This window comes from Cornus florida, unplaced genomic scaffold (assembly GCF_030987335.1).
Source record: "Cornus florida cultivar Cherokee Brave unplaced genomic scaffold, ASM3098733v1 CherokeeBrave_3.0.0_Hap2_Chr07, whole genome shotgun sequence".
NCBI classification, from domain to species: Eukaryota; Viridiplantae; Streptophyta; class Magnoliopsida; order Cornales; family Cornaceae; genus Cornus; species Cornus florida.
This window is the reverse complement of record NW_026775577.1, coordinates 63379570-63395250: the sequence shown is the minus strand read 5'-3', so window position 1 is coordinate 63395250 and position 15681 is coordinate 63379570. Positions and strand designations below refer to the sequence as shown.

Genomic DNA, 15681 nt, shown 5'->3' with positions numbered 1-15681 from the left:
GGCTATTTCATTTGAGTGGTTGACTTGATGTAAGCCAACACTCTTCCTACCTTATGAATTTCTACCATTCTCGGATGATAATGTTCTATGCAAAGAATTTTCACTCATGCTCTCATAAAGACGCCACACGTCATCCTCATGCCTATCAATGTATGAGCCACCCATGGAAGCATCAACCATGCCTTTGTAATTATCCGATAAGCTCTCAAAGAAATATTGAACTAATTGTCATTTGGGCATGTCATGATGTGGACACTTTCTGAGCAATTCATTGAAGCGTTCCCATGCCTCATGAAATGTTTCTCCATCCCCATGTGAAAATTCTCGAATTGAGGTTCTCATGGCGTTAGTCTTAGAAACCGGATAGTACTTCTTCAAGAACTCTTGTTGCATTTCTGCCCAAAAAGTGATTGAAAAAGGCCTAAGATTGTTAAACCAATACTTTGCCTTATCTTTTAAAGTGAATGGAAAAAGTTTGAGTCTTAAAACCTCTTCCGGCATGTCCGTATATTTTACGGTGGAACATACTTCAAGAAACTCATCCAAATGCTTGTAAGGTTCTTCACTTGGAAGTCCATGATAGTTAGGAAGCATTTGAATGGTTTGTGGCTTAATTTCATAGTGATGTGCTCTAAATGGTGGCAGTTGAATGCATGTGGGTGCATTATATTCATTAGGCACATAGTGATCTCTTAAAGCAAGTGGATGATTAGCAATTTGAGGTGCAACATGGGCACCTTGATTTGATTTCCTTGAATGATGGGAGGTTGTGGAGCATACATTGACCTTGGCATTCCAAATGGAACTTGGCCTTGTTGTTGTTATGGTTGGTGAATGAATGGCCTAGGCATGCCTAATGGTGCTTGAATGTTCTCATGATGCACATTTGGATGAAGGATACCTTGTTGGTCTATGTGATCAAGGTCCTCTACATTCTCTTCATTATGGCCTTCCATTGACGTAATGGATCAGGCAGAACTACTTCCTCTTCCCCTAGGATTTCTAACTACAGATTCAAGATGCAAATCAATAGGGACAAGAGTTGGTCTTAGTGATCTACGACCATGCATGCACAATGTGAAAACACATAAACATAATGAATGAACGAACACTTCAACTTCACAATAATTTCAATAAAACTTCCTCCACAAACACTTAACCCATACTCCTATGCTTTAACAACAATGATGCAAAGAACAATTAAGATTGCCTCCATGCGGGCTCATGATTTATCTAAGAAATTAAAAACAAGCCTCCACGCGGGCCGACGATTTAACTAAGGGATTAAGTAAGAAAAAGCTCACAAAGGTCCTATAGAACTTCAACTCCAAATTTATAGCTTAGCTTAGCAATTTTTAAAATTTTTACCATTTTTCCTTACTTACTTAGCTCCTTTGCTTGGATGCTCCTTTGCTTGAATCCTAGCTCAATGCTCCTTGTCAAAGATGAACAAACACAATAAGTAATCAAAAGAAAATTAAAAACAAAGTAAAAACACGATCAAAAGAGTACTAATTCCTAATGAATTCCACAAATACGACGTTGCCTAATCCTCGGCAATGATGCCAAAAACTGTTGGTGGTAAATACTCGTTGTCCTACACCATCAGCTTAAGAGTGTGCAATTAAGGCGAGGGCCAAGTTTTACATTTATAAAAGCCACTATTACCTTCACTAAAAATATAGTTAGGGTGAGTAGGGATCGTCTTAAGGGATTGGAGTCGTACTTGGTTGTGGAATCGCTATTAGGGTTAGTAGGTCAAGTGATCAAACAAATGGTTGGTTGGTTGATTAAACTAAAGAGCAAATTAAACTAAATAATTGAATGCAATAAGGAGTAAGAGAGAGAGAGAGAGTTTTTGGGGTTTAGAGTTTACCACCTAGCAATGCTTTTCTACACCCTTGACTAGTGACTAATAAGGGTAATGTGTGTTGCAATATTGATGTGTGTGTGTGTGTTTGATTGATTCAATTAGCAAGGGTGACCAATTGAGCATACATTGTCTAATCAACATGTGAAAGCACAATATATCTAGCAATTAAGTATATATTGTCTAAATAGCATGTGAAAAGCACAATATATCTAGTAATTCATTAATCCTTTCATTAAGCTCACAAGCCAAATACACCACATGGTTAGAAACATATGCCACTTGGATTCAAAAGTATGGAACATCAAACAACAAGCATGAATTATCCTCCCATCTAACAACTATGCTACCACTACACTACAATTAAGCTAATTACATGAAATTAAACTAATTAAGCTAAAGAAGATGCACAATCCATCAAGAAATGAGCATGGACCATCTAAAAAATCACAAGAGCATTCTTTTAAGCACTATATTTTGACAATCTCTAGATCTTTAGCATTAATACACATAGACATGCATCAATAACACAAAAAATAGAGACAAACACATGAACATCTATTCTAGCATACATAGACATATGGATAGAATAAAATGATCAATTGGAAGCATTAAACCACATAAATCATTGAATAAACAAGATCTATATATATATAAGTGTCAAAACATGTATTACAACACTAATCCCTCAATAATACACAAAATCAAGATGTAGAAAGCATGCTTGGGGCTAAATCTAGCCCCAAGAGGATGTCTAGCCACTCATGGTAGTGCTTCTCCAACCCTCAAGGGCTAACTCCATGGTAGAGATTTGCTCTTTGGTTGATGAAGAGTCTCTAATGGTGTCTCTAGCCTCCTCCTCAGCTAAGCTTGCTCTCCAAGAGATGATATGATATGGTATTAGCTCCCCTTGTAAAAAGTAATCCTTATCTTTATATAGGTAGGTCAAATGACACCCAAAAATGAGCTGGGGTCGTACACACAATATTCCCTAATAATTGGATAAAGGATAACTTTCAATGAGCAGGAAATTTAACTTTTTCGCATTGGAGGAAGTTCGATCGATCGAACCTTGGACTTGGATTGATCGAACATGGCTGAGATCCATCGAACTTAGGCTGGATCGATCTTCATTGGTGGCGCTTTTTGGATAAAGACAAATCTGAGATATTTTGAAGATATTTTTGGGAAAAGGACAAAAGTGGTTGGTAGGGTGGTACAACTAGATAAGATCAATCATTTGGATAAGGACAAAGCAGTTTGATCGATCGAAGAATGATGTTGGATCCATCGAACTTTTGAGATCCTTGAAAATGTCATTATGGCTCTGGTCCATCTTGAAGTGCTGAGATCGATCATATTGGATCGATCGAACTTTGATCTGAGATCGATTGAAGATGTTAATTTCTACCTTTTTCTTCCTTTTGCTTCCACTTGGCTCCTTTCTTTGATGTATCCTAGAATTGCTTTATTTCTGCTCTTATTTGGCTGAGTTAGCTTATTTTCGGGATAAGTGCCTAAAAATGGAAATAATACGAAATCAATCTAAAATGATAAAGTAAAATAGATAAAGGTACTAGAATGCCTATGCTTAAGGGGTTTAAATACGCACTTTTCAGCACTCATCACCCGGCATCGCTCCAGGCCCACCAAGCCTCGAAAGATCAAACTTCAAGCATACAAAGCCCTAGAATCGCTCCAGGCCCAATAAGCCTCAAGAAGCCGATCCTCGAGCATCCCAGGCCCTAGAACCCACCAGGCCCATCGAGCCTCGAGAGACCAAATCTCGAATACCTCGAATCTTGGTATTATGCCAGAGAATACTACTCCGAAAGGCTAGAGCTCTAGAGGGCTTGCCATCAAGGGATTGCGTATAGCACGAGACGAAGGTAGGATCTTCGTGTAATAGGAATCTATATTTGGGAAACTTAGGAGGATCTTGGATTGGTGGATGATAAGTCAAGAGGTGCCTTCACTCTCGGCAAGGCCCAATTAACAAGATGATGGGATTATACATGTCATGACAGCAAACCTTAAAATCACAATTAATGTTATGTCAGGCTTGACCAACCGGCGGCCAAACAACATTTAATGTCCTTGATTAAGGGAGAAGTGACATGGCAACATAGGACAAGGCTCGAGGAAAGGATTAGAACCTTCAGACTCCTAAATCTCCAGGATTACTCACGTAATCTAGATTGGGGGTAATGCATGCGAGGGACCATGCATGGAAGGAACCATTGCATAATAACCAATGAAATCCAGATCTATAAATGGTACGGTCCTATGAAGAAATAACCAACCCCAGAAGAGGAGAGCTGTCATAAGATATTCTATACTCGCCTTACCACCATCTTTATCTTGATAGTTGGTCTTCTTCTCCTCCTCCTACACTGAGTATCTCCTCTGTTTTCCTTCGTATTTGTATTCCTAATATCACTATTATATTGTTGTTTTATTATATAGTCGAAAAGAACCCTTACATTTTGGCGACTCCACTGGGGATATCAGTACAAGCAAATGAAATCACATGATATGCCAACTCACCATTCAGAGCCCTCTGTTAGAAGAGGTGGTGACTCTCCTCTTCAGTCCCAGGCACTGTCACATGCTTCCAATGTTCGTACACCACATATCACAATGCTAGAAAGCCCAGCAGCCCCTTCTGTTCTCGAGGAGTTGTTGTAGTCCAACCGTGATATTAACGACCGCCTTGATAGGTTGGAAGCCCTGATTATGCAAAGTGCACGAGCCAGAACTATTTTTCCCACTGGGTGGCCCTGCCTGAGCATGACCAGCCAGGTAGTTCATCCACTCATGTGCCACCACTGTGGTACCCGCCGACGCAAGCCCAGGCAGCCCCAAAGCCCACACCAGTTCAAGCGGTTCCGCAGGTAAACCCTTCCCCGGAATATGTCACTGAATCCATGCTACATGATTTCTTCATAAAGCATGCCCCATTCACTGCAAGTGCGTTAGTATTGCGTATGAAGCCTCCATACCTGAAAAAGCCTGGCTCAGACGCCGTACCCACAGGGGTACATCATCCCAAAATTTCCTAAGTATGACGATGTCATAAGGGATGCCGATGAGCACTTGCAGAGATTCATGGAATCTCTAGGCCAGCATAGCCATGACGAGATCTTGCGCCTTTAAGAATTCTCCAAGTCTCTCACAGGGCTCGTGTATATATGGTTTCGCAGCCTCGAGCCAGACTCGATTACCACTTGGCAATAGCTCTCCCAAAAGTTTCATGACAAGTTTGGCCAAGCCATCGAGAGGGTCACCACCCTCTCCCTCACTAAAGAAACACAAGAACCTCACGAGGAACCCCTCAAGTTCATCTCTTGTTTCCAAGCCCGTGCGAAGGAATGCTTCGAGGGTAGTAGTGAAAGGGATCTGGTTGATATTTGCATACAGGGCATGACTAAGACTTACAGAATACACTTGGTCAATTTGGGGCTCAACAGCTTCAGCAATCTCACCACAGTTGTACGGAACATTTGTAAGGATCTCGTACATCCCAAAGCAGAGGTCGCTAGACAGGTAACTCGCAAAGACACGCTGGTTGCTCCTCGCAATGACAAAGCAAAGAAGCGTCGCGAGGCAGATGCTAGGGCCAAGGGATCTCGAGCTGAACGAGCAAATGATCCTCCCCCATTCCCAGTGTGTATGGAAGAAGTCGCCAGTACCCTCAAGCATGGCATAGTCGTGCTACCTATTCCTCACAAAGGCCAACCACGTAGGACCGTGCAAGCCCAAATTTCTGCGTCTTCAATCAAGCCACTACACATCCAACAAGTGCCTGTAGGACTCTGAGGCAAATTTTTCAACAACGGCTCGAGGGTGGTGATCTTGAGTTGATCGCGCCAAAGGATGTACGGCGCAATCCGTACCCTCGTTATCGTAGTGTGGCTGTGGTCACGTATTATGATAAGTTGGAAGAAACCAACCCCATGCAATCAAAGGTTCAAGCACAACACAGTGAAAAAGGGTGTTGTGCAGCCGCTTCGTCAAGTCAACCCACCTCTCACCAGGCACCTTTAACCATTTCCTTCTCCGAATCTGACAAGAGAGTCTCTACTCCTCATAATCGTCCTCTCTATGTCACTGCGCAACTCAATGGTAGGGAGTTCTGGCATGCTTTTCTAGATAATGGATCTTCCATTAACATCATACCATGGGCCACTTTTCAGAAAGCTAGTTTACCCCAAGATTGCCTTGTCAAGGAGGCCATTGAAGTTTATGGTTTCGACAATGAATCCCACCAGACCCTCGGTTACGTAAATGTTGATCTAACAGTTGGTAGATTTCAAGGTCCCACCAAGTTCCATGTCATCAAGGCCGATACCTCCTACCATGTGCTCCTCGGGCGGGTGTGGATGCACCATTATGGCATAATGGCCTCGACCTACCACCAAAGGCATTTTGGGCAACAAAGTCGTACGGTTCCATGCTCCGATAAGCCCTTTGCCAAGCACGAGGCACACTTTACTGAGGCCCTCTTCTTTGATGAGTTAGATGATGAGGATGAAGAAAGAGAGGCGCATATAATTCAAACTCCAATACCCAAGCGGGACGAGGTACAGCAGGGCATCTTTTACCCTCCACAACCATATGTTCCTCGTCGCAGCGCAGAAGTCGTTACCCCGCGGGAGTGCAAATGAGTCAAGCTGCCGGATGGGCGATATGTCTACCGCTTATGATGGTATACGAGCTCAGCTTCGGCGATCCCAGTTGTCGAGCCTACGTGTATAGAGGAGGAGTCACTATAACCGCCAGATCTCAAGGAAGTCAATCTCACCCCCATTGGACGAGATCCATGGACGATCTTTATCTCCTCGCAATTGGGCCCATCGTTACGAGATAGCCTCATTTGCCTTTCGAAAGAATTTTCAGACATCTTTGCATGGACCTATAGCAAGATGCCAGGTCTAGACCCCCAGGTCATGACACATCATCTTAGTACCATCCCAGGCTCGCGCCCTATCAAATAAGCACCTCGAGTCTATCGTCCTAAGCTCGAGCTTCAGATTAAGACGGAAGTCGAAAACTTGCTTCTTACAGGTTTCATTAGACCAATCTTACATCCAACTTGGCTGGCAAACATTGTTCCTGTGAAAAAGAAGAATGGGCAAATCTGGATTTGCGTTGATTTTTGCGATCTCAACAAGGCATGCCCAAAAGATGATTTCCCTCTTCCTATCATAGACACACTGGTTAATGCAACAGCCAGGCATTCACTTTTTTCCTTCATGGATGGATACAGTGGCTACAATCAGATACAGATGGCTGAAGGGGATACCCACAAGACTACATTCGAAACACCACTTGGCAATTTCCATTACACTGTCATGCCCTTCGGGTTAAAGAATGCTGGAGCCACATATCAAAGAGACATGATTGCCATCTTTCATGATATGTTGCATCACACGGTGGAGGACTATGTTGATGACTTGGTGGTGAAGTCCAAATAGCGAGAAGATTATCTCCACGATTTACGTCAAGTATTTGAACGGTGCCGCATGTACAATCTACGAATGAATCCCCTTGAGTACGCGTTCGGGGTAAGTCGCGGTAACTTTTTAGGCTTCTCAGTGCATCGTCAAGGGATTGACCTTGACCTCACCAAAGCTCGTGCAATTACATATATACCCCACCCCTACTCCTTCAAACAGCTTAAAAGTTTTTTTGGGCAAAGTTTCGTATTTGTATAGGTTCATACCAGCTCTGGCAAAAGTCTCTCACCCTTTCAGCACATTGATTAAAGGCAACGCCAAATTCCTTTGGACAGCAGCCTTTGAGAAGATTAAGGCCATTCTTACCTCCTCAACCACCATGTACCCACTTGTCAGGGAGCAACCTTTACTTCTCTATCTTACCTCAACTGACAAATATATTGGGCTCTCCTCGAGCAAATTATCGAAGGGCAAAAATGACCAGTCTATTATCTCAATCGCCTTGTACGCAAGCCTGAGGCTCACTACTCAGCCATCGAGCATCATTTCCTCGCACTTGTATTTGCTGCACAGAAATTTAGACACTACTTCATGGCCCATCGCGTCCATTTGATCACAAAGTGTGACCCGTATAGACACCTCCTCTCTAAGCCAATCATCTCATGAAAAGCGTCGCGATGGCTTTTAGCTCTCTCAGAGTTCAATATTACATGTTTTGCACCACAGGGTATTAAGAGCCAAGCTTTAGCAGATTTGCTCGCACAGTTCCCCGAGCAGAGGCACGAGCCCCTCGATGACGCATTGCCCCTTGAAAAACTCCAAGTGTCTGCCATCCAAGACAATCACAGTGAGTGGCAACTCGCTTTTGATGGGTCTTCCACTAGCAAGGGAGAAGGGGCCGGTATCGTCCTTACCTCACCAACTCAACATATCACTGCGGCCTTCAAACTGGCTTTTCGTTGTTCCAACAACAAATCAGAGTATGAAGCACTCATTCTTAGCCTCCTCGTAGCCCTTGACAAGGGCATCTCGAGATTATGCATATGCGGGGACTCCAAGCTAGTTATTAAGCAAGTAACGGGCGAGTATGCCATACGTGAGCCTTCGCTCGCATCTTATCGTACCATTATTCAAAGGCTCCTCGCTAGATTCTCCTCTGTTCGGTTTTTGCATGTATCTCATTCTAATAATAGGTACCTAGATGCACTTGCAACGTTAACCTCTAAACTAACAATTACAAATGACATAACTCAGATCCGCATCACCAAGCGCATTAGTCTAGCTACCATCACTGAGCTTTTCCCAGCCCAAACTGTTCCGGACAATGACTGGCGAGCCCCAATCATTAGTCAACTCAAGTAGTGGACAAGACCTCTACCTCTCATGCAACTAAAATCATTCCAACTCTTACAGGGTTTGCTATACTTTCGCCTACCATGTGGAACATTAGCCAGAAGTTTGGGCCCTCGCAATGCCGAAGTAGCTCTCACAGCGACTCACGAGCAGCACTGTGTTACACCTCTGGCATTGTATCGATGACTCCAGCATTAGGGTTATTATTGGCCAGATATGGCAATTCAGGCCAATACCTTATAACGCACCTGCCCGCGATGTCAGGCCATGATGGATGAGACAGAGTCTTGTATTCTTGAGATAGTTGATTGGCGTCACCCGTTCATTAATTTCCTCTCGCATGGCACCCTTCCAGACGATAAACAAACTGCTGCAAAGATAAAGAGGAAGTCCGCAAGATTTGAGCTTCGGGAGGGTGAACTTTTTCGCCGTACCCTCAATGGTACGTATCTGCGATGCTTGTCTCGCAACGACGCCATGGAAGCTCTCAAGGAGGCTCACCAATTGGAGCATCAAGGCTTGTGCAAGCTCTTTGGGTACTTATTAAAAAAGGGAATTTATTGGCCTACTATGGAGCGCGATGCCAAGTCTCATGTACAAAAGTGCAAGCCAATATCACCATCATCAGATCCATACGCCGGCTACGCCCCTCCACCCTATTGAAGTCCCTTGGCCATTTCACACATGGGGACTAAATCTATTGGGCCAATCCATCCACCAGTGCAAGGTCATATGTGGATCCTCGTTGTAACATAATACTTCACTAAATGGATTGAGGCGGTCCCCCTCAATCGTGCCACCGGTGGGGCTGTTGCGACTTTCATACAGGAGAATATCATCTGTCGCTTTGGAATCCCTCAGTTCCTTTTCACTAACAATGGTACTCCTTTCATTAAAGTCAAGCGATTGCTCATACAGTACAATGTCCAGCATAAGCGTTCCTCGCCATACTACCCGCAAAGTAATGGCTAGGCAGAGGCCTCGAACAAGAATCTTATCCAAATCTTAAGTCGAACGCTCGACGAAAACCCTACCACATGGGTGGAGCAATTGCCTCTAGCACTCTGGGTTTATTGCACTTCCACCAAATGCTCTACTAGTCAAACTCCGTTCTATCTTGTCTATGGAACTGAGGCTGTCTTGCCCATCGATATTGCAATCCCTGCGGCGCAGCTCGCCTCACGAAGCGGGATTCCTATGTCTCAAGATAATGAGTTAGAGCCCTCGATGAGCGACGTGAGGCAGCCCTGCAGCATCTCCAGCAATACCAGCACAACATAACGCGAGCATAAAACAAGCATGTCCACCCTCGGCAGTTCAAACTAGGCGAGCTCGTTCTTAAAGCTGCTCCACACATTATGCGAGGTCTCTCAGCCCCCAAGTTCTCACCTAATTTGGAGGGCCCCTATATTATCAAAACATCTAGTGATAATGGCTATTGCACACTCGAGGGCTCTGATCATAGCCCCATTAATAATGTCTAGCTAAAGCCCTACTTTTGTTAAGATTGGCTATCCCAAAGGAAAATTGGTTTTCTTATTTAGTTTGGTGCATGCCTCGAGTTCTTGCAAAATTAAATCATGACAAGGAAAAGAGAGAGAACAAACAAAAGAGAAAGACAATCACAAATTTTCTCATTCAATGTTATTTGATTACAATTGTGGAGTCCTCAACTCATATCTACATCAATAACAAAAGAATTAGAGCCTAGTCTGCATATAAAGACAGTAACGAGTAATCATCATCGAGCTCCTGTGAGTACGCCACCATCACTGCCAAGCTTTCTCGCTCTTGTGCGAGCTCCCTCTCCAATTTTTTAATCCGAGCTCGTGTTTCCTGAAGGCGTGGTGCGAGCAGTCGTTGCTGCAGACATTTCTCAGCCACATGTAGTCGTTTTCGCAACCATGAAACAAGAACCTCGAGCCTCTGAACGTCATCTAACAGGAGTGTAGCCTCCTTGACAAGGTCTTCATCAGTCAAGCCCTGTTCGATTTCTACAAAAATCTCCAAAATTTTGCCAAGGCATAGGTACATGGATTGTCGTACATATGTATGGCGCGAAGATAGAAACTATGAAACCTCAGGATGATGTGCAAGGGCTGTCTCGAAGAGTTGTACATAGGCATAAAGGAATGGCATGCCCATTCATTCCACCTCTGCACTGGCAGCTTATACTCCTGTGCCACTATCAGCAATTTGTCCATTCCCCATAATTGGCTCACCGAGTGTGCGAAGGGTTTGTTTTGTTTGAGTGACAAATCGTTCATCCACGGAGCTTGTTGTAGTTTACTCAACAGTAGGAACTGTGGACTCCCTCGATGGGGTAGCCATGGTATTCCCCACAGCGATCTCAGTTTGAGACTTAGGGAGGCCTGGTGAAGGGTGTAACTCTGTCAAAGGAGAAGATTGAACCCTCTCCTCTTATAAAGTCTCCTCGTTCACGAGGGAAACCTACTCTATCTCCTGTGTTTCTAAGGGCGAGGCTTAGTGTTCTCGATTGGAGGCCTTATCCCTCTCGGAGGATACTTGCTCTGCCATATGTTCATCCCCAGGTTGCGAGGGCTCTTGCACTTCTATAGGAGAGCTCAAGGCTATGCCTGTATTTTCTTGCAGGGGCACCTCTACATTTTCGACCCTGGGTGACCTAACTGTAGGTTCGCCCGAATGAATTGTCACCTCAGGGGTTGGGAATTTTGACCGATCCTCAGCCCTAGCTTGGGCATCATCACGAGACATATCTTCCCTCTCTTGGGGAAGTACTCACATACCCTCGCATCATTTCTGCCACCTCAGCGGCATGAGTACGTACAGGCACGTCTCGAACGGTGATGAGAGGCGAGACATCCAACGCCAGCTCTTCCATTTCTTCTTCTCTTACCTTCACTGAGGTGTCCTCCTGACCATAACAATATAGGGCACTCTCACCTAAGGCTTCCATAAAATTAAAAGTGGGTAAATTTAGAAATTCACTGTCAGAAGCTAGTACCTCGCCTGAGCTTATGTCGTGGACAGTGGTGTCAATCCCACCATCTTGCACCGGGCGAAGCCTGCGTGACCCACCTCACCCCGACCCAAAGGCTGCAGCCATCGAGCCATGCTCTCCAATGAGAGGTTGTTCTTCCTCATCTTCAAAAGGGTTAGTATCTTACTCTTAGTTGGTTCATCCACGAGTGGGATTCTGCTTGAGGAGGCCATGGGTCGAGACGTGTTTGGCACTGAAGGCCTTACACTCTCCTCCCTTGTGGTAGCAATGGCTAGCTCTGCATTGCTTACAGTTGCTCATTTTCTGGGGGGGGGGGGGGGGGGGCAAAGTTTGCACACGAAGTGGCCCTTGTCTTGCGCCTGCGGACAGGCACTAAGACTGCCTCAACCACAGGGATAGTGGTCGCTATGATAGGTTACAAGGATTCCCCTTGCTGCATTTCTACTGGTACAGGATCAAGAGCTGCTCGTTTTCTGGGGGGGGGCAAGGTTTGTACGCGAAGTGGCCCTTGTCTTGCGCCTGCGGACAGGCATTGGGACTGCCTCGACCACAGGGATAGCGGTCACCACGACAGGTTGCGAGGATTCCCCTTGCTGCATTTCGGCTGGTGCAGGATCAGGGGCGAAGCTACAGAGGGCCCCCCTGTCAAATTCTATAGGAGGCCTCAGCGAGTGGTCCCCCGCATAAATTACTAACGCCTTTGCGCATTGGGCAGGACTTTGATAGAAATATTTCCAACTCGCTAACTCTATTACGCAGAGTGAGCGAGCTGTCTCTGTGCATCTCGGGATCCTACCCCTCCTTGGCAAGAAGACAGCGCCAATTCCTTTACGAAATAGCCCAATGTAATTTGCTACAAACCTCGCGAAGCTGCTCTCGTAGGAGTCCTTGCCCTCAACAAAGATATACTGTGAGGGTACCCCTTTATCATAGCCAAATTGCAGAGGGACTCTACGAGGATTGTATGTCTTCGATATTTTGCCACCTTCCCATATAGCGGGCAAATAACCAAGGGTGGTCATTAATAGAAACACCAGCACCTCGCTCACGTTTAAATGATGAGCACCTGCTGGAATATGCTCATCATCATCAAAATACATGGGCAGAGTTAAGGCCCCAGGCAGGATCGTAGCATAAGGGCGACTAACAAATTGGAAGCTTTGGTCCAAGGCATATCCCAGCCGCCCTCGCGGCGACCAACCGTGCCACCTCATACCTCACACTACCTCCTCCTCCATAGCCAGGTCTGCTGGGATGGGAGCATAAGATTGGAACCTCTCGTACAGAAACATTTGTAGCAAGAGGGTAGATGCATAGAAGCAATGGACATAGTGCCCCACAGACCGTGCCATGTCCTCCCATACCATATCGAGGCAATGGTACAATGTTCCTAAAAAGAGAGGTGTGAGGGCCACTTTCACACCACTCACCAGCTTCACTGCAAGATCTACAAGTCGCTGCTACGGAGCATCTTCCGGGGTCCCCTCAAAAAGGTATCTCGATAGCCAACATAGTAAAAAGGCCGTGAGACCGGAAGAATGGTCAACCCAGGGACCTGGAATCCCTTTTATTCCTTCCTCTGAGAGATTCTTCTTTGTCATTGGAAAATCCCTGATGCGACCCGAGCGTGTGCACAAAATAATACACAACACTTTGAGTTTGGAAATTAGTGTCAAGTGGGCATCATACTTTAAATTTATAAACCGCTTAACACCTATACTATATAGTATGAGTGAGAATGGATCATCCTAAGAGATTATATGTGTTGGAATTTAACTTCAACTCTAGCGTATCAAAAGATTGCAAAGAGATATATTGGTTTGATTAAACTAAGGTGTAATGAAATTAAAATGCAATTAAAATAAACTAGAGAGAGATAAGGATTTAAGGGATATGAAGAGAGGTCTTAGGGTGTTGGAATCACCACTAAGCTCATGTAATTAACCACTTGCTTTCCATTAATGGGGAATCCATTGTTGTGAACAAAATGCGACTACCAATTGCAATATTAAGCATGGACCATCAAATTCAAGTATGAATTGCCAACCTAACCAACAAATAAACTAAATGTAGAACAACCCATCAAATCTAAGCATGACCCATCAAATTAGTAACACTTGTAGCACACATCAATCTAGAGAATCATGGAATTTGCAATAATAAGCCATTGAATATCAAATCAAGTATAGATTGTCTACCAACCTACAAGCATGAATTAAATTGTAGAACAACCCATCAAGTATAAGAATAATCCATCAAATTAATTGACAAACCCATTCAATGAAAACGCATGTCTAGCCATCACTAGATTCTCAATCAACCACACATAAACATGCAATTAATATAGAAAAACTAGTGTAGAGATCAATTCCCAAATAATCACACATAAGACAACATGTAATTACAAAGAGAATCAATAGGAAGAATTAAACCATATGAATTATGTGAGACATAATTCCCAATTTAATCACACATAGACATGTAAATAAACTAAAGAATTAATAGGAAGAATTAAACCATAGAAATCATAGAAATATACCAAAATTCATTAAATTCACAAGGCTAGAACACTAATCACCACAATATATATATAAATCCCCAAAAATAAAAATACAAGGGTTTAGATTACACAAGACTTAGGGCTCATCCAAGCCCTAAGTGTAGATCTAGCCAATCATGGAGGAGGTGGATGTGGTCATGAAACCCTCAAGGGTAAGCTCCAAACATGGCTCCATCTTCTTCTTCTTCTTCTTTGAAGCTCTAGGAAGAGAGAGAGAGAGTGGATCTTGAGATGTGCCTCCACTTCCCTCTTTTCTTCTAACCCTAATCTCTAACTTTCTAAAGAGAGAAAATGAAATTACAATGTAAAAGTATGAATCTCTCAACAAAAATGGTTTAATCCCTCATATATACAAAGCTTTGAAAGCCCAAAAAGGTGAGAACTCAGCCCTAGAATCTGTTATTTGAAGCACAGCCCGAGTTGGGGCGAAATGAGATTCAGATCTGCTTTTTAATAACTTTCGCGAACAGTTCGATTGATCCAACTTTTATTTTCGATCGATCAGAGAAAGTTTGATCAATCCAACTTTTGATCGATCTAGTTCGATCGATCCAACTTCGATCGATCTCAGAAATAAGTTGGATGGATCCAACTTGGCAGATTTTCTACATCAGCCTCCTTTTGCTCCAAATTCTCACTAAAGCTTAGTTTGACTCCAAAAAGGTTGTAAGAAGCCATTTTTAGCCCGTTTTAACATTATTGACCTGAAATAGACAAAAACACAAATAAGTACTAAAATGGGTAAATGAAGATAGATGAATGGACTAAAATACCCTCTCTTAAGGGGTTTAAATGCGCACTTTTCAGCGCTTATCAATCCCTAAAGTAGTACCACACCAAAGCCCCAAGAGTGTCTTTACGTGTACCCTTGCCTCGAGCAGTATGGCGAACACCTTGTGCACCCCACAATGACTTGAAGTCTTTGGTTTTCTCTAAGGTTGCCTCGAGATCTTGCGCCAAAGTCTCTTCAGTTTGTAAGAATTCCTAAGAGCCAGGATTCTCTACCCCTTGAAATGGTAGCCCTAGCAACTGGCTCATATCCTCAATAGTGGGAGTAAACTTTCCCCACGTAGTAAAAAAAGTGTGCGAGCTTGAGCTCCATCGCGAAGTCAATTCCCATAAACCGGTAGTGTCACGAGGAATGTGTATTTTACGAAGCAGCATAATACACGGTGTTAAGCTCGTTGCATCCAAAATTGCCTCGTATACCGAGTTCGCAAGGATCGCGTCAGTCCATTTTTCCCAACTATGGGCAGAACTTATGTTATTGTTGAAATTCACATAAGACCATGGATATTGCCCTTGCTCGACCCCAAATCACAATATTATATCAACAGGGATGCGAGGAGCTAGGCTAATTTTAACCTCCTCCTCCATCAACTCAACCACTTCAAGTGGTTCACGGGCGACCACAGACTTGCTTGCCCGATGCCAAAACAAGTCACTCTTTCCAAAG

The 15681-nt window shown here is 43.9% G+C and overlaps 1 pseudogene; it reads left to right on the top strand.

Moving 5' to 3' along the window:
- Positions 1-238: 238 nt before the first annotated feature.
- Positions 239-337, top strand: LOC132267788 (small nucleolar RNA R71; annotated as a pseudogene).
- Positions 338-15681: the final 15344 nt, after the last annotated feature.